This window comes from Numida meleagris, chromosome 2, assembly GCF_002078875.1.
Source record: "Numida meleagris isolate 19003 breed g44 Domestic line chromosome 2, NumMel1.0, whole genome shotgun sequence".
NCBI classification, from domain to species: domain Eukaryota; kingdom Metazoa; phylum Chordata; class Aves; order Galliformes; family Numididae; genus Numida; species Numida meleagris.
In genome coordinates this window covers 142,766,054-142,788,859 of record NC_034410.1, presented here as the reverse complement: position 1 = coordinate 142,788,859, position 22,806 = coordinate 142,766,054, and the positions used below count along the sequence as shown (strand labels likewise).

General features: G+C 39.9%; 1 protein-coding gene across 1 annotated transcript in view; it reads left to right on the top strand.

The window, feature by feature from the left end:
• COL22A1 (collagen type XXII alpha 1 chain) overlaps positions 14,494–22,806 on the top strand; it is a 230,283-nt gene continuing 221,970 nt past the window's right edge. The window contains exon 1 of the mRNA XM_021388269.1: positions 14,494–14,782. The gene's annotated coding sequence lies outside the window, so the exon portion shown is untranslated. The remainder of the gene's footprint in view (positions 14,783–22,806) is intronic.

The window sequence follows — 22,806 nt, the reverse complement described above, 5'->3', positions numbered from 1 at the left end:
GCTTTCCAAGTCATGTTCAAGTATCTTCTGGGATAGTCTAAGTTACCAGGTTCATTTGGTAGCAAACCCAGTCCAAGAGGTACTTCAGACTTTCTCCCTGGAGAATACTTTATGCTTTGCTTGAGGAATAAATGTCATGTGTGAACGTTAATGCCATTCCTTGAGCAATACTGTCTCATCAAGGAACTTCTGAAATGGAGTCAAGTGTGAAGACATCTAAGGGTGGATGACTCTCATGTAGGATGGACTAGAGATGTGCCATTCTAGAGGTACTAAGATTTTCTATATAGCAAACTGTCCAAAATTAATTCACTTACAGAGGTAAATGTTCACAGCTCTCCTGGCCAAGAATCATTTTTTCTCACCTTATCTATGCCAAGTAGGCTGTTCACAGAAGTCATTAGGTACCAGTCTTTACCATCTTGCCACTCAAATATATTGCTAAATGTTATGAACTTGTTTGTTTACCTCAAAACATGGTCAAATAAAATCACTTGTAATCTTTCAAGTGACTTAAAACTGTAACTTTTACTGGAGCTAAGCAGAAACTCTTTGTTCCCTGAATTCCATGTATATTAATCTTCATTTATGTGGGGAAATTAATGGTGGCTGATAAAACTGATGGAAATAGAACGTACAGAGAACATAAGGAAAGTTCAAAACCCTTAGGACTCATTGGTCTCAGTGTCCTGACAATACTGGTATTTTTGAACAGTGAGCTGAATTCTACACGTAACTGTTGATGTCACTCATGATGCTCACTGATACACCATCACTTTGAGTCAGTAAATGACACCACAGACTCCTTCTGCAGACTCTTTTCTGTGTTGGAGGGGATATAACTGTGGCGCTTTGCTCACTACTGGTATTTTGCTTAGATTGTGACAGAAGTATCATACACTCAGCACAAACTGTAACACCTAACTAAGATTTTCTGTTTAGGACGAGAGCAGGTAGCATTGGTAGGAACAGGTACAATGTTTTCTCAGGCTCCCTTTGAGACTTTGAGTTAGATCCTACAGTGAGACACTTTTGAAACAGTTTTGAAACTTTTGAAACAGTTTTGAGACACTTTTAAAATGTTTTGAAACTCTTCATTAAAATCACTATAAAATCACTAAGCCAGTTTTTGGCTCCATTGTAATATTTCTTTCCATCACAAGAGGGAAAGCAGTAAAAAGCCCATGAAGAGTCTGTTGTGAAGGGGCTTTTCATCAGACCCACATAGCCGTCATCGCAGCATGAAAAAAACGTCAAGCTAAAAAGAGCAGGCAGATATTAATGTCCCATATGATGCAATAAGAGTAATTCCTTAACTGCTTTGGCATTTGGAAGGTCAAAGAGGTGGTAAAGGTCATGTATGTCTTCCAATTTCTTAGCTATGTTCAGTGATCAGGACTGATTGTTGCATCTGATATAAACCACATTTGTTACGATCAGAAAATGGGTCCAGCCCTGTCCAAGCTAGAGACTGAGAAAAGTGCTTTCCTTCATTCATTTCTTAATGGAATATTCAGGGATGTATTCATTCATGAAACCCATGCCCAAGGATCGGACATTTTTAATGTGCACAGTGTAGTTAAGTGGACTTCATCGATTTTTTTTTTATTTATTTTTTGGTGAGGAATTTAAAACAAAGATTACATTGATTCTCAAAATTTTGTTCACAAATCAGTTTTTAGCAAAACACCTGCAATTTTCATTTAATTTCACTAAATAAATTTTTCACATTTAAATTTTAGAGAATTTTAGAAGGAAAAATATATAATTTCCAATGGAAAATATTTTCAGTAAAGATCTTTACCTTATGTTTCAGCTGAGGTTTTCTTTCCTGGATTTATTATTTCTACATCTTTGTTTCTTAGGGGATTGCATTCACACCCCTGCCCATGGGACAAAATGTGAATGGCTAATCCAGAAAACCATTGCTGTCATATTTTCCTGTTGCTTAACTGTCACCCTCCAGGATTTACTTGATTTGTCTCACTGCATGCTTTTTTTCCCCATGACATCAACTGGCTTCCCTTGGTCATTTAAGTGGTTAATCTTTTCATAAAAGGAAATTAAATTAGTTAAACAGAACTTTCCCCTCATCAACTCATGTTGGCTGTGACCACTGACTGAATTGCCTTTCAGGTGTTTTTCAGTAACTCCCAGAATAACCTTCTCTGTAATTTTACCAGGCACTGAAGTGAGACTGACGGGACTGTAATTGCTTGGAATGATTGGTTTGGAAAGCAAAAGCTTACATGAGACATGATGTGCACAACTGTCAGTTAAGTGTAGGTCTATGTTTGCAATCAGGTTAACCCCGATTAGGGGTAATCTTTTACACCGTTTATTGTGACTTGTGCTTTGAAAGAAGATTCATCAGCCTGAGTCCCAGAGCTGACATTTGCATCTTCAGGCTGTTCAGCATAGGGTCAAACTCTGTTGTTACCTTACACAGTGCAGATTGAACTGAGATGTACATGAAGATGCTCAGGACAAGTCCTCCAGTAAACATTTCAGGAGACCTACCAATCAGTTCTTGAGAGATTTCATAGCAAAGAATTGCCCAAAGAAGAGCAAGAAAGCTTGTGAAGGTTCTAGAGCACAAGTCTTAACGGGGAGTGGCCAAATGAACTAGAATTGTTAAATATGGATAAGAGAAGGGTTGGGGAGACCTTATCACTCTCTACAATGACTTGAAAGGAGGTTGTGTCAAGGTGAGAGTTGGCCTCTTATCCCAGGTAATTAGGGGTAGGGTGAGAAGTAATGGCCTTAATTGCAGCAGGGGAGGTTCAGGTTAGATATTACGAAAAATTTCTTCTTAGAAAGAGTGGTAAGACACTGGAACGGGCTGACCAGGGAACTGGTGGAGTCACCGTCTCTGGAAGTGTTCAAGAAAAGGGTAGATGTGGCACTGAGGGATATGGTTTAGTGGGCATAGTGGGAATGGGATGATGGTTGAACTAGATGATCTCAGTGATCTTTTCCAACCTTAATGACTCTGTGATGATTCTATGAAAGAACTATGAAATATTTTGCATGCTCGAGCCTGGGTCTTCCTGGGCAGAATGTGGGCAATTTATTCCAAGTTATGAGCAGCCTATGAGAGGGCGAAATCAAGCAGTGTGAGGAAAGTGCAACTGCCTCAATATGCAAAAGCATGCTCTTGCACGTGCTCTGCACCTTGTAATGCAGAGAAGTATTTCAGGGTGCAAAAGCTGCTGTAATGGAGGTAGTAAATATTTTATTTTGTGGTCACTGAGTAAAGAAACAAACTTCATAATTGCAATGAGAATGAAAATTTAGAAAAACCTGCAGGGGATGTTATGGGAATTCCTCCACGAGAAGAGCTCATGAACAATGTAAATAAATAGTTATCAGAAATGACCAGAGTAAACTACATCCTGCCTCAACGCAGGTTGAAAGAGAGTACTTTAATCTCCATTTCAGCCTCATTTTTGATGCCTCCCTGTTACTGAGGGAGAAGTAGAGTTTTGTGTAATACAGATTTTCATACTAGCCAAAAGACTATGACCTCATAACTCACTCGCTAAACTTACAGACCCTTGTCCTTTTGCTTTTTTGAACCTGTATTTCAAGGAAAAGGTCTTCAGTGATTTTGGCAGGACGCAAAGCTTTCCCTTGAGAGCAGAATTATATCTGAAATTTGACAGACAATTTCTATTTTAAATGGATGTCATTATCTCAGAAAGCAAATGCACTTGGTCAATGAAAGTTGGAAACTGTTGCCAGTCTTTCAGGCTCCCCTTCCACAGCAAGTGACAGCCTTTTATTTTTGTTACAGCTTCCTACGGAGTGCTACACGGTGCATGGCTTCACAGTGGACAGAGGTGTCACGGTATTGTCTAAGGGTCTGCGTCCGTGACAAGGGGGGACAGGCCCAAAAGAAAAAAAAAACGAGAAAAGAGGAAGGAAAGAAAAAAAAATCGCCGGCGATAAGAGCCAGCCCCCGGGCGGTCCGGCGGCTAAAGCGGCAGAGAAGCCGCGGAGCCGCAACCTGGGAAGAGGGGGACCCGTAGACGGATCTAACACAAAAAAACAGCGGCACCGATCTGAGGAGGAACAACTAATTTTACTAAATATATCAAAATGAGGCTAGTAGAATTATGATAGAGGGTTTACAGGCTGAAAATCTTACACAGTAAAATACAGGAGGACCACGTGCTTTCTCCGCCAGGCTGGGAAGAACAGACCCCACGTCTCCCACGTGGTTTCACCACCCCCTCTCCCGCAAAGACCCCTGGGGAGTGCACCTCCTCCCCTCCCCCTCAGAGGGCCACACCAAAAAAGGCAGTTTACAGTAACCGGGGAATTAACTCTTTAACTGCCCGTACCTTACATGATGTAATGATGTGGAATACCGACAACAAAAAATCACAAAACCATAACAAGAGGTCACCAGTGGAGAGTGAGATCTTGTCCTAGAAAAAGAGCTGAGTAACAAGAAGACAAAGCCCTCTAATAATATTAAATCATTTGTGTTAGTAAAGACAGAAGCCAAATGCACACAGTGACAGAAAGACTTAACGACATTAAAGGACTAGGAAACAAAAGAGCAAATGAAATTCCTTATAGCTAGATATAAAAGGACACAAGGGAAAGCATTTCTAAATATATACACACAGCACTGAAATTTGAACCAATTATTAGAAAAGGTCTTGGAATTCTATTAGTTAGATCTGTGAAATGTTTAATAGCTGTCAAAGCAAAAAAACATGTCACAATTATCAGGAGAAGCACAGAGAGCAAAACAAAACAATAAGCATTAAGTCATCTGATATATCCTGGTATGACCAAATGTTGAGTACTGAGTCTGGTTCTTGTTGCTTCCCAAATAAATCCTTATGCTAATATGGATAAACTGGAATTTTAAGAGGTACAAAGAAAACTGTCAGGAATAGTTAAATGTTTGAGAAGTTCATCATATGAAGAGCAAACAAATGAACTAGAATTCTTCAACATTCAAGAAAAGAAGACATAAGAGGAATATGATAGAGGTTTGAATTATATGGAGGTGTTGAAGAGGGAATGATTGCACTCTGGTCTAATGAAAGTACCAAGGGTCATCCAATAAAAGGAGAAATTTGTTCTTTGAACAAAGTTGTTTAGATCTGAAATTTTCTGCAGGAAGAGTTTGCATGGGTTCCAGACAGGATTGTGTATTTCACGAACAAGAGATCCACTGAAAGATGATAGATACCACCTTCTCATCTAGAAACCAGCTAAACTACAAATTACTGGAGCAAGGGAGATTATTGTAGGAAAGCTCCACTGTCGATTTTCCCAGTTTTTCTCTATGCTTGTCTCATAGATTAGTAGTGGAGACAAGATAAGGGGCTAAGTGAAACCTTGGTCTGACTCAGTAGAGCTCTTCCTGTGGTCGTGTAATTTCTAAAACATGCATTATCCCATCGTCTTCAAAATGCAACCAGTAAAATCATCCTTCTGGTTTGCCACTCTGCCAAGTCACAAGACCATCCTGCCCTAGGCAGCCTGATATACACTTTAGGAAATTCAAGCTTCTTTAGTATTCCTATAGAGCCCTCACAATTTTTTCTCTTCTGAAATTTTCCATCTGTTCATATTTTACATTATGTCTGAAGGCCAAACTTGCAGTCCTTTGCATGCCACAACAGAATCTGGATTATTCCATTGCGTGCTGTATTATATGCAAAGAATAATCTTCAAAGTTACTTTCCTCCCCACTTTCACCTCATCTCATCCCATCTTTGTGACTGGACAAACCTTTTCTTCAGTTTTTCCCTCTCAAAATGTCTGCTTTTTTTTTTTTTTTTTCTCATACCTCTCTTCAAACGATATGTCAGTTTGGGTGTAAATATTATTTAACAGGTTCAAAAAGAAATACAGTCAACTCTTTAATCAAGAAAAGGATTTTATATTCCTATATTTTTTCACCGCTTTGTTCTGGCTGCATTTGTTTTTTGTTGTCATTGCTGACACTGATTTTTCTCTGTATGTTGAACTCCAATGGAAAGGAAAAAAATCTCCATCTAATAAATATATTATACATGAAATATAGATATTTATGTAATAAATTCATGTATTATTTGCCTTTGAACCCTTTGCCAGCTCTGTACACTCTAACCTATCTTCCCAGACTAACTGTAATATTTCAAACCTTGAAAAAACTTCAGGCAGTTATCATTTAAAGTAAGTTATCTTGCCTGAGAATATCATCTTCATCTCTCAACCTTATTCCTTAAAAATTTCCTTCTATATTTGCCTTGGCTTGAGGCCATAAATAAGCCAGATTCCATCTGGGTCATTATTTTTATCTTCTGTATATAAAAATCTACAGAACTTTGCTTTCTGGAAGTCATGGAATAAGAAATTTGAGTTTATCTTTGGATAAAATGAGATTCTTTTCCTCCCAGGGGGATATAAAAACAGGCTTATAGACCTAAAAGGTACCAAAATATGAAATAATTCACATTGGAAAGTTATTTCTGCATTGAGAATTTTGTACTGAAACTATACGGAAAAAGTGTTTTAGAAATATTTTTGGTCTTTTAAAATGGCTTCAGAAGACATTGGTGTGGGTTGAATCTGCAGCTGATGGTATACACAACATCAACTTCCAATCCTTTAGCAAACCAAATGACAGCCTAATACAGTGCAAAAACAGGATGTATGATTAGCACTTACTTAGGATGCCCAGCTCCTTTGTATTTTAATAATAGCCTTGTATTTCTTTTGTGTATAATATGCACAGTCTCTTACATCTGATTTACTGCTTTCATGCTCAGTTCAGTTACATATTCTCTAATGTGGTTCCAGAATTAAGCAAGGATGCTCAGTACACTAACAAATTCTACTGATGTGGAGCTGTTGGGAGATATAGCAACCAAAAGAAGCTGGAGAGGAAACCATTTCGGATCAACTCTTTGTAGAGGCTATTTTGGAACAATAAAGGGCATGGTGCTGACTAAGATATCAGAATACATTTTTTTTCTTATAGGTATTGTTACAGGGTCATGAGTGACTACAAGAGCATGAAGCTGCTTTCTTGCTTTATTCAAACTATAAATCAGGATATCTTGTATCTACATCACTACCCTTAAGTCTACTGTCAAAATCTTATCTTTAATTCCTGCTACTGTTATGTTTTACCTTGCTTAAAGAATAAATGTTTAATTTCAATCAAATAGAAATTTTTTAAAAATTAGATTTCTATAAATGTTTAATTTCAATGAAATAGAATTTTTTTAAAAATAAGTTTTTATAAATGTTTAAGTTCATTGAAATAGAAATTAAAAAATAGAAAATTTTTGCAAAAATAAGATTACCTAGCAAGATGGTGTATAGAATGAACCTTCTCTCTCAATCTACATTACATTCTCAAGAAGAGGATGAAAAAATTCCTCTCCTCATGTTTAAAGATGAACTACACAAAAAGGACTAATGTTTTAGTGAATGTATTCAACATACAGTTCTACTATGGGTGTATGCAATGCTGGTAAGCAGTATTTTTTTAAATGAATTAGGACTTTGGAATTCCAGATTCTTTGCTGGTTGTAATGCTTCTAAGATGTAAGTGAAAGAGAGGAACAGAGAAATCTCTCTGTCTTAACAGAGACAGAGATGCTGTATTTAAGTTTTACTTTCAGCAATGTTGTGTCATTTGATGTGACCCAGCCTGGCTCCACCAAACCTCAAGAAAGAGGCATTGGTGTTGATTTACCACACTACAAGGAAATATAAAGCTTACTCCAGGCAAATCGTTGAAATGTTGTTCAGTTAAAAGGAAGAAAAACTGGTCAGTGCTACTCCATCAGGCAAGATCCATTTTCAGTTCATTGACTATTTCGGCAGCTCATCACAGGCATTTTCAGAAACCCTGACCAACTGTCAGTATAATTAAAAGTGTCCCATTTTAAGTGTGATATCTCCTTGTTTCAAAACTCATAATCACAGAAGATTATGACCTACTGATGGAGAGAAGAAATACAGCATGTAATTTTAGAACTGTATTGTCCCCTACAGTCAATGACAAGATGTAGAGAATCATAGGATCATTAAGGTTGGAAAAGACCTCCAAGATCATCTGGTCCAACAGTCCACCAACCACCAATATTTTCCGCTAAACCATGTCCTTTAGTACAACATCTAATCATTTCTTGAACACCCCCAGGGACGGTGACTCAACCACCTCACTGGGCAGCCCATTTAAGTGCACAACCATTCTTTTGGAAAAGAAATTTTTCCTAATATCCAACCTGAACCTCCCCTGGAACAACTTGAGGCTGTACCCTCTTGTCCTATTGCTAGTTATGTGGGAGAAGAGGTCGACCTCCACCTCACCATAACATCCTTTCAGGGAGTTGTAGAGAGCAATAAGAAGTTATTAAATCTACCAGTAGTCTTAATTTGCAATAATTAAGTCATATAAATTGTATTTGGTTTTCTTTGATATTCGTATAATTAACTGGAACCAATTTGTGTTTGTTTTTTACATTGCTTTTGCGGACTATTGTGGAAGGAGCTGTATGTTTAACCACACATATTATATACGTTGAACTTTGTTCCACTATGCATTCTATTTATGCATCAGCCTAGTGAGCTGCTTCAAATAGTGATGTTTTACCAAAATGAGTTTTAAAAGTTTGGATCATCTAGAATAGAATTTTCTTTCCCAAATTACATAGAAAATACAGATGAGTCTTATTAAGTATTGCATCTCTGACACAGTCTAGGTACAGGATATCTTAACTCTTCAAATTAAGAGTTACATATTTGTAAAGATGTTTTGTGAATGAAGTTTCCAGAGAGATGGTGCAGTACGTGTCTATCATTAGGTGAATCAGAAAACAAGAAATGCTTACGTAGAATATAGCAGGAATAATGATTTTTTGTGGCTTATCTTTGTTCTTACAGATGCTTAAGATTAAATAGGATTTAGATGGAACTGGATTTATCAATATGGAAATTAACTGTATATCGCTCAACTAAAGAATAATCTCTCTAAAGATGAGGCAATAAATTTTGAAAGTCTTAGCTAGCGATGGTTCATTTTTTTTCTTATTTTGTTGCTATTTCTCTTTAATCTTTAAGGATTTATTCCAGAAAGTACTGTAGAATTAATGGAATTTTTATTTGATGTTAGATTAACTATGTGAGTCTTTTCAATAAACTGTGAGGATTTCATAATTCATGACTCTGTAACTTTCAATACTGGATGAAGTGCTGCAAGCAGCGCTCATCATACAGAAATTATTTATGGATCAGGATTTGGGAATTATAAATCCTGTAATTTATTGACAGCAAAGTAAGATAATAAGAAATAAGACTGAAATAACACAATGTCTTGATACATGTATTATATAAAACTTAAACTAAATTGTGCAATACAGCACAATAATGTGACAGAGCACACAATGCACAACATGAGATGGCACATATACTCTACTGCAGAGTTTAATATTTTTCTTTCATTGTCTTTAATATCTTTTGGTGTAGAAAATTCCATACTGCAAGAAAGGAGAACAATCTACTTCTCTTGTAGATATATTTTTAAGTGGCATCATTTGAATCTGTTTCATGCCTTGAAATGTAAAACATTTGGGACTATAACACATAATGAGTACAAGATCATGTATATAAAAATATAAAAGGCACAGGAGTATTCCCCAGCGATGTAAATCCTTCTTTCCTAGGGATTTAGGAATCACCACACACAGCTACTGAGCCTTGCCAGCTCCACAATTTTCAGGAAATTTGTAAAAGAAGAAACAGTTTTACCTGTGATCAGACGAAGTAGTAATTTCGGGCAGTTAAGGCACTGTGATTTGCAGCCTGTGCAACTGCTGGGAGTGAACTATTGTGGGATACATTGCCACAAAAAGTTTGGAAGCAGTATTTATATGGATACAAATGTGGCTGGTCTGATTTACTGAAGAAAGCACTGAGCTGTTTGAGTCTCGCACCACTTCTTTGCTAGATCCCTCCACCACAATCACAGACTGAAGTTATTCTGGGGAAGTGCCATGAAATGATTACTGCTTTCTTAGCCACCTGCTGAGGCACCCATTCCTGAGGATAAGATATCAGGCTTTGCAGACCTTCCTGACCTGCTCCAGCCGTACTCCTAACCCCGGGGTGAAAATGGAAATCAAAGGCTCATGATCAGAACAGAAAGAATTGCAAAATTTGGATAAATCAAAGCATAAATTCATGCAACATTTATCATAGTTCTCTGAGCTGCTGGTACAGTGTTGCTTCCAACAGAAAATAATACAGGAATAGTAAAGTACGAAATAAGAGAGCATTTTGAATTACCATCTATGTATTACTGAAAGACTGCATGTTTCTCTCAAGATCACTGGAGACAAAATACCTGCAAAGATATTTTTCACAGGAAATGTTTTACCTTCTGTTAATTATTTTGATACAAGGTAAGGAGAAGCAACAGCTTTAACAACTGATTTTTCTTGAAGTATGTTGACAGATGATTATTATATGCAGTAGCTGAAATGCTGAGTGCTAGCAAATATATTTATATATATACTGTGACATTGTTAAAGTCAAAGTGAGGATCTTATGTTTTCTTCACCATATGCAACACTCATTTTGATGTACTCTTTGATCCAATCTTTTATAGCTGATCAAACTAATGTGCTTGTGCATATCTTCCTTTGTTGTAAGTGCCACCAAATTCTTGGGAATTCTAGAGAAAGCCACCAGTATCCCCTAGACTTGTTTTTTGACATAAGGTGAAGATAATGTTCAATCAAACATTGGGTTGAAAGATAAAGTGGCCTGAAGAAAAAGGAATTCAGACAGTTGGCATAGATATTTTATCATTCTGTCATGGGAAAAGTTTTTTGTTTTTTTTTTTAACTTTGTCCTAGAGGTGAGCAACTCCTTATCATTCACCTTTTTTTTCATGTTGTATGTGAATTCTGGAATCAGAACAGCCTGAGACAGATGTTTCCTTCTCAGGCTTACAGATACACATGCAGAATTAGCTACTGTACGTATTATTTTTTTTTGTCTGTGAAATAATGAAATAACAAATAGTGGTAGATCAGTGAATAAACTGTGCAAGCACTCCAGAAGCCATGCAGAAGTCAAGTAGGTTGTGGATCTCAAGAAATACCTCACTTTCCTGCATTCACTTGCATATATTTTCTTTCTTGACTCTGAAAAGATTTTTATAGCAACCTATGCCTGAAATGCAATCCTAAAAAGTTTGAAATGGCCACACCAGGAACACTAACTTCACGTCCTAATTCAGGAAATATGTACCTATGTGCTTTGCTGAATCAGGCTCTCAGTTGTATTGAGGTAATGATCCCTGCAGGAAACCTGAAAGGAAACAGTAATGGTGATGATCTTTCCTCATTATCAAAGTCTCTCTATACCCACATATCCTTTTCTTCTGCACAAGAGTGGAAGGAACTGACAGATGAAATGCCTCTCTTCCAGATGCAATCGGTCAGACAGGATGACTGTGATTTGGTCTTAATAATGTTCAAAGGATAACATTCTTGTACCTTGTCTCATTGGCAGTAGCAGTGATGGTGCTGAGATGAGTGAAAATAATGTCTGTCACTGGCAAAAGGGCTTACAGGAAGCACTAGAGAGCCCTAGCCACCTTATCAGACAGAAAACCAAACTGACTTCAAATAATCTATGTCTGCCAAAAGATTTTTTGGCTGTATGAGTACCGGGGAGAAGGGGCAGTGTGAGAAAAGAGCTTTATTTTTCTGGAGGCATTACACCAGCAGAAGCCCTCAGAGATGCACAGTAAACCCCCACCTCATACCAAGTGGGTACCATATACGTACCATATACAAAACTGAGGGGAGTGGCTGACTCAGCAGGGCTGCACAGCCATCCAGAAGGACCTCAGCGGGCTGGAGAGCTGGGCTGACTAGAACCTCATGGAGTTCAGCAAAGAGAAGTGCAGAGTGTTGTACCTGGGGGGGAACAACCACAGGCCCAAGTGCTGGTGGACACCAAGTTGAGCACAAGCCAGCAAAGTGCGCTTGGAGAAGAGTTAGTAGTGGTCTTGGCTGCATTAGGCAAAGTACTGATGTTAAATTTGGGGTTTTTTTCTTTTTGCTCTAAACCCTTGGAAACACAGGTGCTTATTTTAATAAATTGAAATCATACACATACATACACAAATACATTTGCTAAGTGAATATATATATAATTTATGCATAAAATAAATATCCAATGAATATTGAAATATGACATGTTGGGATGAACTGAATTTGGTCAATGATTTTTCATTGTGAAGTTGAAAATTTGAGGGGTTCCTGTGGTGTTCCTTTAGCTTCAGGGTGAGCTGTAATGTAACAGAAATCATCAACATTTCTGCATGTGCCAGTACAATTTAGAAGACAGAGCAAATAAAATAAAACTGTGGTCTGTTAAGAAAAGTGTCACCAGCTTTTGGTGGAGCTGAGCTGCCTCAACCAAGTAGACACTCAAAAACTCAATCCCATACTGGGAAATTTTAGCAGTTTTATTTTGAGCAGCTCTGTGAGCTAGCGATATAGACCAGCGTGTTGACTGAGGTGGGCCCAGGTGAACCTCATGGGGTTCAACAAAGCCAAGTGCAAGGTCTTGCACCTGGGTTAAAGCAACCCCTGGTATCAGTACAAGCTGAGGGATAAAAGATTGACCACAGCCCTGATGGAAAGGACCTGGGAGTACTTGGTGGATGGGAAGTGGGATGTGAGCCAGCAAAGTACCCTCCCAGCCCAGAAAGTCAACCGTATCTTCAGCTGCATGAAAAGAACTGTGGCCAGCAGATTGAGGGAGGTGATCCTGCCCCTCTGCTCTGTGCTGGTGAGACCTCACCTGCAGTGCTTTATCCAGATGTGGAGTCCTCAGTACAGGAGAGACATGGACCTGTTGGTGTGCATTTAGAGGAGGGCCACAAAAATGATTGCAGGGATGGAACACCTCTCCTATAAGGACAGGCTGAGAGAGCGGGGGCTGTTCAGCCTGGAGAAGAGATGGCTCAAGGGAGACCTGAGAGTGGCCTTTCAGTATCTAAAGGGCAGCTACAGGAAAGAAGAAGACAGACTCTTGAACAGGGTCTGTGGAGATTGGACAAGGGGAGATGTGTCCAAACTAAAAGAGGGAGGATTTAGATTGGATATAAGGAAAAAGTTTTTCACAGTAAGTGTACTGAGGCACTGGAACAGGTTGTGCAGAGATGTGGTGGATGCCCCGTCCCTGGAGACTTTCAGTGTCAGGCTGGATGGGACTCTGAGCAACCTGATCGAGCTGCAGATGTCCCTGTCCATTGCAGGGAAGTTGGACTAGATGACCTCTAAGGGTCCCTTCCAACTCAAAAGATTCTATGATTCCATGGCTATAGAGTTGTTGCTGCTTCTGCTAAAATTTCCCAGAGGTTATCCTTAAGGGGAAAAAAATCTATGTTCTCATGCTTGCTGCTATGGTGCTGCTGGAGAAGATGGGTGGACGTGTCTGGAGAAGGGGTGAAGGACTGTTGGCTCCAGTACCCAAGCCAGAGCTGCAATTCAAGCAGAAATATCCCAGCAGAGGGCTTTTTATTTAGACACTGAGCTCACGAACGGATAAAAGCAGAGGCCACCTGTTTACCGATCCAGAAAGGGCATTTCCTTCCCAGACTGGGGACACACCTCTCAACCAGGAGATGCCCTCCCTGGGGACATTTCTCTTCCTCGAGGAGGAGAATAGGAGCTCAGAGTACCCCATACACCCCCAGTGTCCCCTCCTCTGCCATCTCTCTCACCCTGTAAAACCCTCAGCCCCACGCCCCCTCGACTCCTTCAGCCTCCACTCCCCCTCCTCAAGCCTCACCCCCGTCCCCAGGCCGCCCCCCCCCGCTCCCGGCCGGCGGCGGGGCCCGCAGCCCTCTCCGCCCTGCGCCTTCCCCTCCCCTCTCTCCTTAAACCCCGCTTCTGCCCGCCCCGGCCCTCTCCCGCCTCAGCACACGGCCCGGGCCGCTCCCGCCCGCCGGGTCCCGCTACCGCCCGGCCCTGCCTGCACCGCGCCTCGGCTCCGTCCCTGTGCATCTCGTTCGCCTCCCCTCCCTTTTTTCCTCTTCTCTATTTCTTTGCTCTTTTTTTTCTCTCTCTGCTTTCCTTTTTTTTTTTCTTTGCTTTCCTTTTTTCCCCCTTTGCTTCTCTTTTTCTTTTCTTTTTTTTTCCTTTGCCCTACGTTTTGTTTCCTTTTCTTTGCTTTTCTTCTTTTGCTTTTCTTCCTTTGCTTGTTTTTCTTTCTTTCCTTCTTTTTCTCTTTCTCTTTCTTCTTTCTTCTCTCATTTCTTTTCTCTACTCTCTTTGCTCCTTTTCATTTATTCTCTCATTTCTTCATTTCTTTCTCATTTTTTTTCTTTTATCTCTCTTGCTTTCTCCTCTTTTCTCTTTTTTTCTTCTTTTCTCTACCTTCCCCCCCCCCATTTCCTCTTTTTTTTCTCTTTTCAATTTAATTTCTTATCTCTTCTTTTTCCTCTTTTTTCCCCTTTCTTCCCTTCTCTTTCTCTCTCTTTTTTTTTTCCTGCATTTTCTTCATTCTCTCCTCTCCCACTCCCCCGGGGAGGAGAGGATGCAGCATTTCTCCAATCCTTGCTCTGTCACCGGCACCTCTGCGTGAGTGCATGCATGTCTGTTTGTCTGTGTGCCTGTGTGTCGCCTGCACACCCACCCACCACCCATCCCATCCAAGCTGACAGCTGCAGAGTGCAGCGGGGCTGAGGCTGAGAGTAGGCACCAGGTTCCCTCCTGGTGCTGTTGTGCTTGCCCAGGTAAGAGGACATCCTGACACCCAGGACACTGTGACTCTGCACGCAACCCTTGTTTTAGCTGTTCTTTTAAATTTTTCCCTTGTACAGCAAGGCAGCTCAAGTTCAGAAGAATTTTTGTTGAGTATGCAGACATGCAGGAACAGGATCTGGGTTTTAAAAACAAAATTGAGGAGGAATTGCATTAAATTAATAGGAAAAAGAATTCCTCTCAGAAAGAGCAGAGAGGTATTGGAATAGGCTGCCCAGGGAGGTGGTGCAGGCACTGTCCCTGGAGATGTTTGAGAAAAGAGTAGACGTGGCGCTGAGGGATAGGGTTTACTGGGCATGGTGGGGATGGGTTGGTGGTTGGACTAGATGATCTTAGTGTTCTTTCCCAACCTTAATGATTCTATGATTAATCAGGGTTTACTTTTTTCCTTAGTCAACAAAGCTTATGGACCGCAGATTCTGCTAGGTGGATCTGAGCTGGTTTGGGTCAGCCCTTCATTTTTGCTCAGCAGCACTGAGTCCTCACTGTGGTCTATCAGCAGAGATTGGGGAAATGCCCTTACGAAGGAAAGCCATGAAGAGAGTTCAGAGCTGACAGATGCTTATAGCTGTCAAGACTGCATAATGATTACTCTGTTCAGTGTTGGTTCTCCTAAGCATATATAGCTTGGGATTTTGGTGGCCTAACATCTTGTATTCTCATTGTGTGGCATTTCAGTTTCTATTGGTATGTGGGAATACCCTGATGTTAACAATATATTTTGTTTTCAGTTCATATTTATTATGAATGTGCTTTGCATCATTTTACTTCTGTAGCCTATATGTCGTCCTCTATGCTGCCTTATTCAGCAGTTCTTTCACTTCTGTATTTTTGTATACCCAATGTTCTTAAAAAAAAAATTGTCCTGCTTGCCTCACAGCTGACACTTCCAAGGCATTAGTATGCACAGAGTGCTGTGCATGTTTGCATGTATTTTGATTAAGACCTTAAAATAACACAGCCCATCTGTGCAGTGTGGACGCTAGTGGAATCATTCTCAGGAAGATGCACCTGCAAACTCTACACATGTAACTCTAGCTTAATTTGCACTGAGGATTACTCTAGATGCATGCCTGAATGTCCTCTTTTTCTTTCACAAAAGCCTGTTTAGACGCCTGACTGAGAAGTGTTTGTGTAAATACTAAAGAATATATACTATTTTATAAAAGAAGAAAGGCAGTTTCTTTAAGAGGCCAGGTGGGCAATCACAAGGTTTAGTCCACCTCAAAAACTCCATGACTTTTTTTTAAGAGTAGCATTTCCGACAGCAGATTTTACTGAGACTGCAGTTTGGATATGCTCCTTGTCCATGGTTGAACAGATGCTCTGAAGTGTGCACTTAAGATGTATCAAGTGTGTAAAAATGTCTATCAGAAATTACGTCAAATAGTGTTGATGGATATTATGGCAAAAGAAAATTGTAACTGTACATTGCAGCATCTCTGTGTATCTTTAGTGTGGCTCCTAGTAACATGCAGTGTGATGTTTTCATAGAATGGTTTGTGTTGGAAAGGGACCTTTAATAGTCAGCTTTCCAGATGAGAACTGAGGCTTGGAAAAGTTGAAATCTCATTCTGAACTTAGTGATTGGCAGCCTGCCAACAAAGGAATGTCATCTGATTTTGAGTAGAATGATTGAAAGTAACTTGCTGCAAGGCAGACCTCAACACATTGCAAAGTGAAGGGAAGAAATCGGGCCTTCTGGCTTCTGGAACAGCAGTAATGGTACTGCCCTCTGCAGGGATCAGTTTAACTTGCTTCTTTTGTCAGTACAAATGGTATTCTTTCTAATTTCATCAGTTGTCTCTGACTTATGTGAAACCTCTACCATGGCGTAGAGAAAAAAAGGTTTAGAGTTGGAACAGTCCATGTGATAGAAGACTTACTGGAGGAAGTATCAGTATGATTCACGAGGATGACTCATATTAGCATGGGGGAAGAAGGACACCTAATGGAGGAAGAATTAAGTGGAAGAATTAGTTTGATCCTGTGTTTTGTGGGAAGTTTTTCTGAGCTTGGTGACCTAGACAATGTGTGGGTGGATGTATCTGTGGCACCTCTACATACATGTAATTTTTTTTTTTTTTTTTTTTTTTTTTTTTTACCTCTACTGACATGACACTTCATACAATTTTAGGGCAAATGTATTTGCTACATGACAGAGCTATCTTTTGATTCTGGAAGATTATGATACTGAAAATAATAGGAATAAAAGAAGGCTTTTGTTTCCAATGTGATGATTTTCTTACTAAAATATATTTCTGAGGTTTGCTTGGCAATTATCATGGCTTCAAAGGATATCTCAATTTGTCACACCGTAACACTTTCTCCTAAAGCCTGTTTTAATTAATCTCTGCTGGGTGACTGCAATTCCTTCCTTTAAAATACCATTCTTTAACTGTTCCCATTTCTCATAGTGAGGAGAGAAACCTTAAGAAATAGCCTGCATTAGATCCATCTCTCCTCTGTACCATCATACCTAAATAGTACAGGTGATAATGCGCTATTTCAACTGTTTGGACAGTATCAAATTCCCCAAGCTTTCTCAGGTAAATTGTAAATTTATATTGTCTCCCACGGTACTGAGGTACCCTTCTCAGCCTTTCCCATTCTGTTTTGCCAAGTGAGGAGGATGTGCCAGTGCATTTATTCCTTTTTTCTATTAACTCCACAGAGAAGAGCCATTCCTGCAGGTCTTTCTTTGACTAAATGAGTTTTGGGACATCAGTATTGACTCCTTATCAACACTTTGCTACTACCAGTTGTTAAAAAATATGTTTTGGGTCATCAAAGCTTGTGTTTAGAGAACAAGGAAAGGAGAAAACAGCATGTATAGAAATAGATAATTCTGCAGTCTGTAAATCACTGTAGCTGAGGAATTGGGAATATTTTGAAATATTTGTAGCAAACATAGGTAGAACAGGAAAAGAACACCAAACTGAAAACATTTGAAACTATCTACATATAGTCCGATCAAACTCTCCCTCTGTCTATCAATTTGCTCTTCCTTCTACTTGACTGTACTTTGTGTTTTCCTAATGGCTTGTTCCTGTTGCTGCTGAAAGTTCTGTGATTCCCTTCATTAGCATCAGGCTTCTGAAACTGTCATAGGCAAAGGCCATCTGTTTTGACTTTGCCCCAGCTCATTTAGTGGAGCCAAGCAGGGGGCTGGTATCTTGTAGGGAGAAAAAACTTATGCAAAAGTCTCTCATTGTGCTTTTGGGAGATTTACACCTCTTAAGCCTTAAAGTTTTCTGCTCAAGCCACACTCTGACTTATTGTCTTCTTGGCAAACGAGTATGTGGTGAGTTAAAAAATCTCAGCTTTTAGTTGTTCTGATAGTGATAGAACAAGGGGGAATGGCTTTAAATTTAAAGAGGGGAAATTTAGGTTAGATGTTTGGAAGAAATTCTGCACTCAGAAGGTGGTGAGGCACTGGAAAAGGTTGCTCAAAGAAGTTGTGAGTGCCCCATCTCTGGAGGTATTCAAGGTCAGGTTGGATAGGGCCCTGGGCAGCCTGATCTGGTGGGTGGCACCCCTGCCCATGGGAAGGGGCTGGAACTAGATAATCTCCAGGTCCTTTCCAATCCAAGCCATTATATGATTCTATGACACAATGAGGCAAGTGCATGAAGTTACCTTACTGAGCTTCCAGCCCACTTCCATGACTCTTACGGTGTGTTTATGTGCTAGTTACTGAGCAGTGTTGACAAAGATGACATGGTCTTCAGAGATAGTAACGCAGCATTGAGAACAATCATTTTTTTCCACATTAGGACTCCTCCTTTCCTTTATATGCTCTCCTTTGCACTCGCTGTTGCTGGCTGACATGGGAGTTGTGAGCCACAACTGTAATCCTTAGGCTGACAACCTCAGCAGAGGAGTTCTGGTGGCTTTTGGGAAGAGCATGCACAAAGTTTTTTTCCCGAGTCTCCTGATGTCTGACTCCACTAAGCAGGCTTAAATATTGTAGCATATAATATGGTCTGCAAAACAGGACTGACAGCTCTGGTTGAGGAAAAGATTGCTGTTCTCTCTTTGCCTCTATTCCTAGTCTTAACATGGGAGTGGAGGGGGCTGATAATACTTATTTTCCAACATCACTGACAGGTCTATGAAGATTAAATAGCTGGTGCTTCATCTATTGAGAAAAAAAAAGGTGTGGATGCATTACTATTGCCTTGGGAAAACTATTTCAGAATTGGCAATAGGTGGGTAGGTGGTGAGTGTATAGTGTTCTAGAGACTTGGCATCTAAATCAGGAATTTAATCTGGAGTAGTGAAAAAAAGAAACAACCCACCTCTATAATAAACATTATTGATATACAACAGGTGTTTCATCCTACTCATTTCACTAGGTGATAAAAGTAGTGAGGTCGTTTTTGTTTCCTTGTTCTGCCAGAAACAACTTTAAAAACAGAGTTTACTCTTAGGAGATGGAAAGTTGGATGGGTTGCCATTCATTTTGTTTATGACATTGAGTTTTTCATGGCAAACAGCTGGTATTTTTGCATACAGTGATGAACAAGAATCTCAGACCCTCAGACTTGTGGACATATTTTGAATTTTAAAGGCTGCTTGCTGTAATGTGGTATGAATATTTTTTAATAACTTCCATTTTTTTCCCTGATAGGTAGGAAAGTTAGCAATAAAGAGAGGTCAGGTGCCTGTGAGGACTGACACCTGCTTGGGAATGCTTGTGCTACAGAAATAATGATTCAGACCATCCTGAGCATCCCCTGAAGAGCCACAAATCCCACCGCACGGTGGTTGTGGCTGCAGAGTGGCCAAAAAGGGCAGAACCCAGAGCTGATCTGGTTACATATCACAAAGCTTCTCCAAGCTATGTTAGCGCTGACAGTTCATTAGGAATGAATGAAATTGAATTATGGGTCACGTATTGTGAGTGCTGTTGGTCCTGATTATGCAGTCATCAAGATTTCCTTTGCTTAGGGAGTACTGCTGTCACAGAGCTTATCTACTATGCAGTAGATGCAAGCTATCCTTTCGCAGCTTATAGGAATCTATTTACTTTGCATTGATTCAGTTCCTTAGAAATTAATCTTTGATTCTTTGCAAAATAGAAGGATCCCTTGAGTTTTGTTTAAGCAACTCGATTTGATTATTGTTGTGTCCTGAATATTGATTCTTAAGTAATTTTAATAAGAGATGTCAAAACTACAATATTTCACACAACATTTGAAGGAAAGTTTAAATTATTGACAGCTTTAAATATTTTTGGAGTCATGTTCTTTGATCTGAGCTTAGCTGGCACTTGATTGTGGTTTGACTATTACCCAAGTGCAATTTTTGCAGTGCTGTTTGCTTAAACATGTTGAATTATGTGCTTGTTGGCAGCAGCCTGGTATTTCTTTCAAAAGCAAGCAGTTTTATATTGATTTTCATAAGAAGAAGTTATTCTGTGTATCAATCACAATTTCTTTCTTTGAGCTGGAAAGTTTAGAGATGAGGGGAAGCAGGGGAATTACTATTGGCTCCACATTTATTATAAAACTAATTGCCCCTTGTACAACAGTGTGTCAGTAATTCCAATTTTATCGGTAAGTAAAGGCTACAAATAATGTATATAGACTGTCTTGATTATTGCTACCATTTTTGGAAATGAAACAACAGCTGGTACCCATTTCAAAGCACGTCTTCTAGACCATCCCTGCAACCCTTTATCCATTTCAGTGGTAATACACATTCAGAAGACCTTCAACAAACCCTACTGAATAAATCTAGACAGGATGGTCAAAGGCATAATGGTTGCAAATAACTGACTGGAAAATCATGGACTCACAGAATGGTTGAGATTTGAAAGGACCTCTGAACATCATCTGATCCAGCCCCTTACTCAAGTAGGACCACCCACAAGCACCTCCTGATGTTCAGACATAACCTCTTGAGTTTCAGTTTGTGCCCCTTTGCTCAAATTCATTCAGTCCCTGATAAGAGGCACTGGGGTGCGACCCTTCTCTGGCACCTGAAGATCAGCTGGTCCCATGCTGGTGCTGGTAAGGTCCAAACCTACCTCATTTATAAGTTCTGCAGTGTCACAGCCCAGGATGCTCTTAGCCTGAACACAAGACTTGATGATCCAGTTCAGCAATGGGCAATGACTTCACATTCCATCAGCAGGAATTAAAAAAAAAAAATCGTTCCTTTTGTAAAGCACAGTGTTTTAGCATAGGTAATAAAACTGGTCAACTGCTCTGGGAGGCTGGGGCAGTAACAATCTACTCTTTCCTAGTGGATGGGTTGACAACTTTTGTTTGAATCTTGACTTTTTGTAAGGCACCTTGTGCTTGATGTATTTCAAACCAATTTGCCCCTGTCTTGCTTTGTTGTTTAATTATGGTACCACCTGCAGTGCGCTTCTAAGAGTTGTTTTTATGTTTTGTGGAGGCTTTTCTTAATTACATGGGTAAGTACTTTTATGATTCATTCCTGAAATTAAAGCAGTTTACTATGTGGGCTTATTTTATCTTCTTTCTTTGTGCATTTTCTATTCCTTTTTTTTTTTTCCCACTCATTTGTGCATTTCTAAGTGCTTTTGTATTCTCTATTTAATTCACTTTTTTATTTCCATCTTTGAATATTTTTTTTCTTTTCAGTAGATGTCTTTATTATCGTGTTTTCTTTCCCTGACGTCCTTTTCACTTTCCCTAGCAGCTGTTCCACGAATACAGGCCATGACCCCAAGAAAGCTGTGGCAGCCACGAGTGGGTAATAAAATGAAGTTGTTAATTTTAGATGTAGCATTACAAGGAAGACAGAGAAATGCTGCTTTCTAGGATGCCATCCAATAGAACAGACTCCCTTACTTAAGCTGTTTCTGAGTTAAGGCTGGTAATAACACATGACAAAACAAAGAGATAAAGCATAAAGTAACCTTATACCAGATTTCCCTTGTATGATAATGTAAAATAGTTTACTCTTCAGTTTCTTCTCATTTCCATGTCAGTGTTTTTGCTCCCAGAGAGTAGTATGGAAGGTAATAATGCATAAGACGGATCTCAGCCAGCTGAGGAACCATGTCAACTAAACCATGTCCCTCAGTGCCACATCTACCCTTTTCTTGAAAACATCCAGGGATGATGACTTCATCACCTCCCTGAGAAGAAATTTTTCCTAATATCCAGCCTGAACCTCCCCTGGCACAACTTCATGCCATTACCTCTCATTCTATCACTAGTTACCTGGGAAAAGAGGCAAACAACCGCCTCACCACATCCTCCTTTCAGGGAGTTGTAAAGAGTGATTAAGTCTCCCTGAGCCTCCTCTTCTCCAGACTAAACAATACCAGTTTCCTCAGCCATTTCCCATAAGACTTGTGCTCCAGACCCTTCACAGCTTTGTTACCCTTCTCCGGGAACGCTTCAGGACCTCAATGTCTTTCTTGTAGTGATAGGCCTAAAACTGAACACAGCGTTCAAGGTGTGGCCTCACCAGTGTCACCAGGAAGCCACAGAAGGAACCTGCAGATACAGTGAGTGTTCAAGATAGAGGAGATTGTCCCCTTAGCTGAAGGGATTGCTGGGGCCTGGCCCTCCGCCCCCCTCATGAGGAAGCTGTAGGCTGCCATGTCTGGAGACGAGCTCATTTAGCCCATGTTGTCATCGTGGGTCACTTCATCTACTTTTAGATGTCTGCTACAGTCTTCCTGCTTAGCTGGAATCCCTTTGCTTCCTTTGGAACTGGTGAAGAAAAATAGAAAGTTTTACAGCACAATTCATCTGACCTGTTTGAAATCTATTATTCCCTAGAAGTGTCAGTTCCTCTCTCCATGGATTACAAAGAACAGTAGTGGTTTACTCTATACAGACAGTGACACTGTGAATCTATTTGCACAGATTAATCCCTGTAATATCTGTAGAACCTCAACGCATCCATCAGCAAAGTTACCCAGCAGGACAGCATTCCCCACAGACAAACCGGGAGAACCGTGGCTGTTGGCCAGCAAGCAGCAGTATCTCATTAAATTAACACTGCA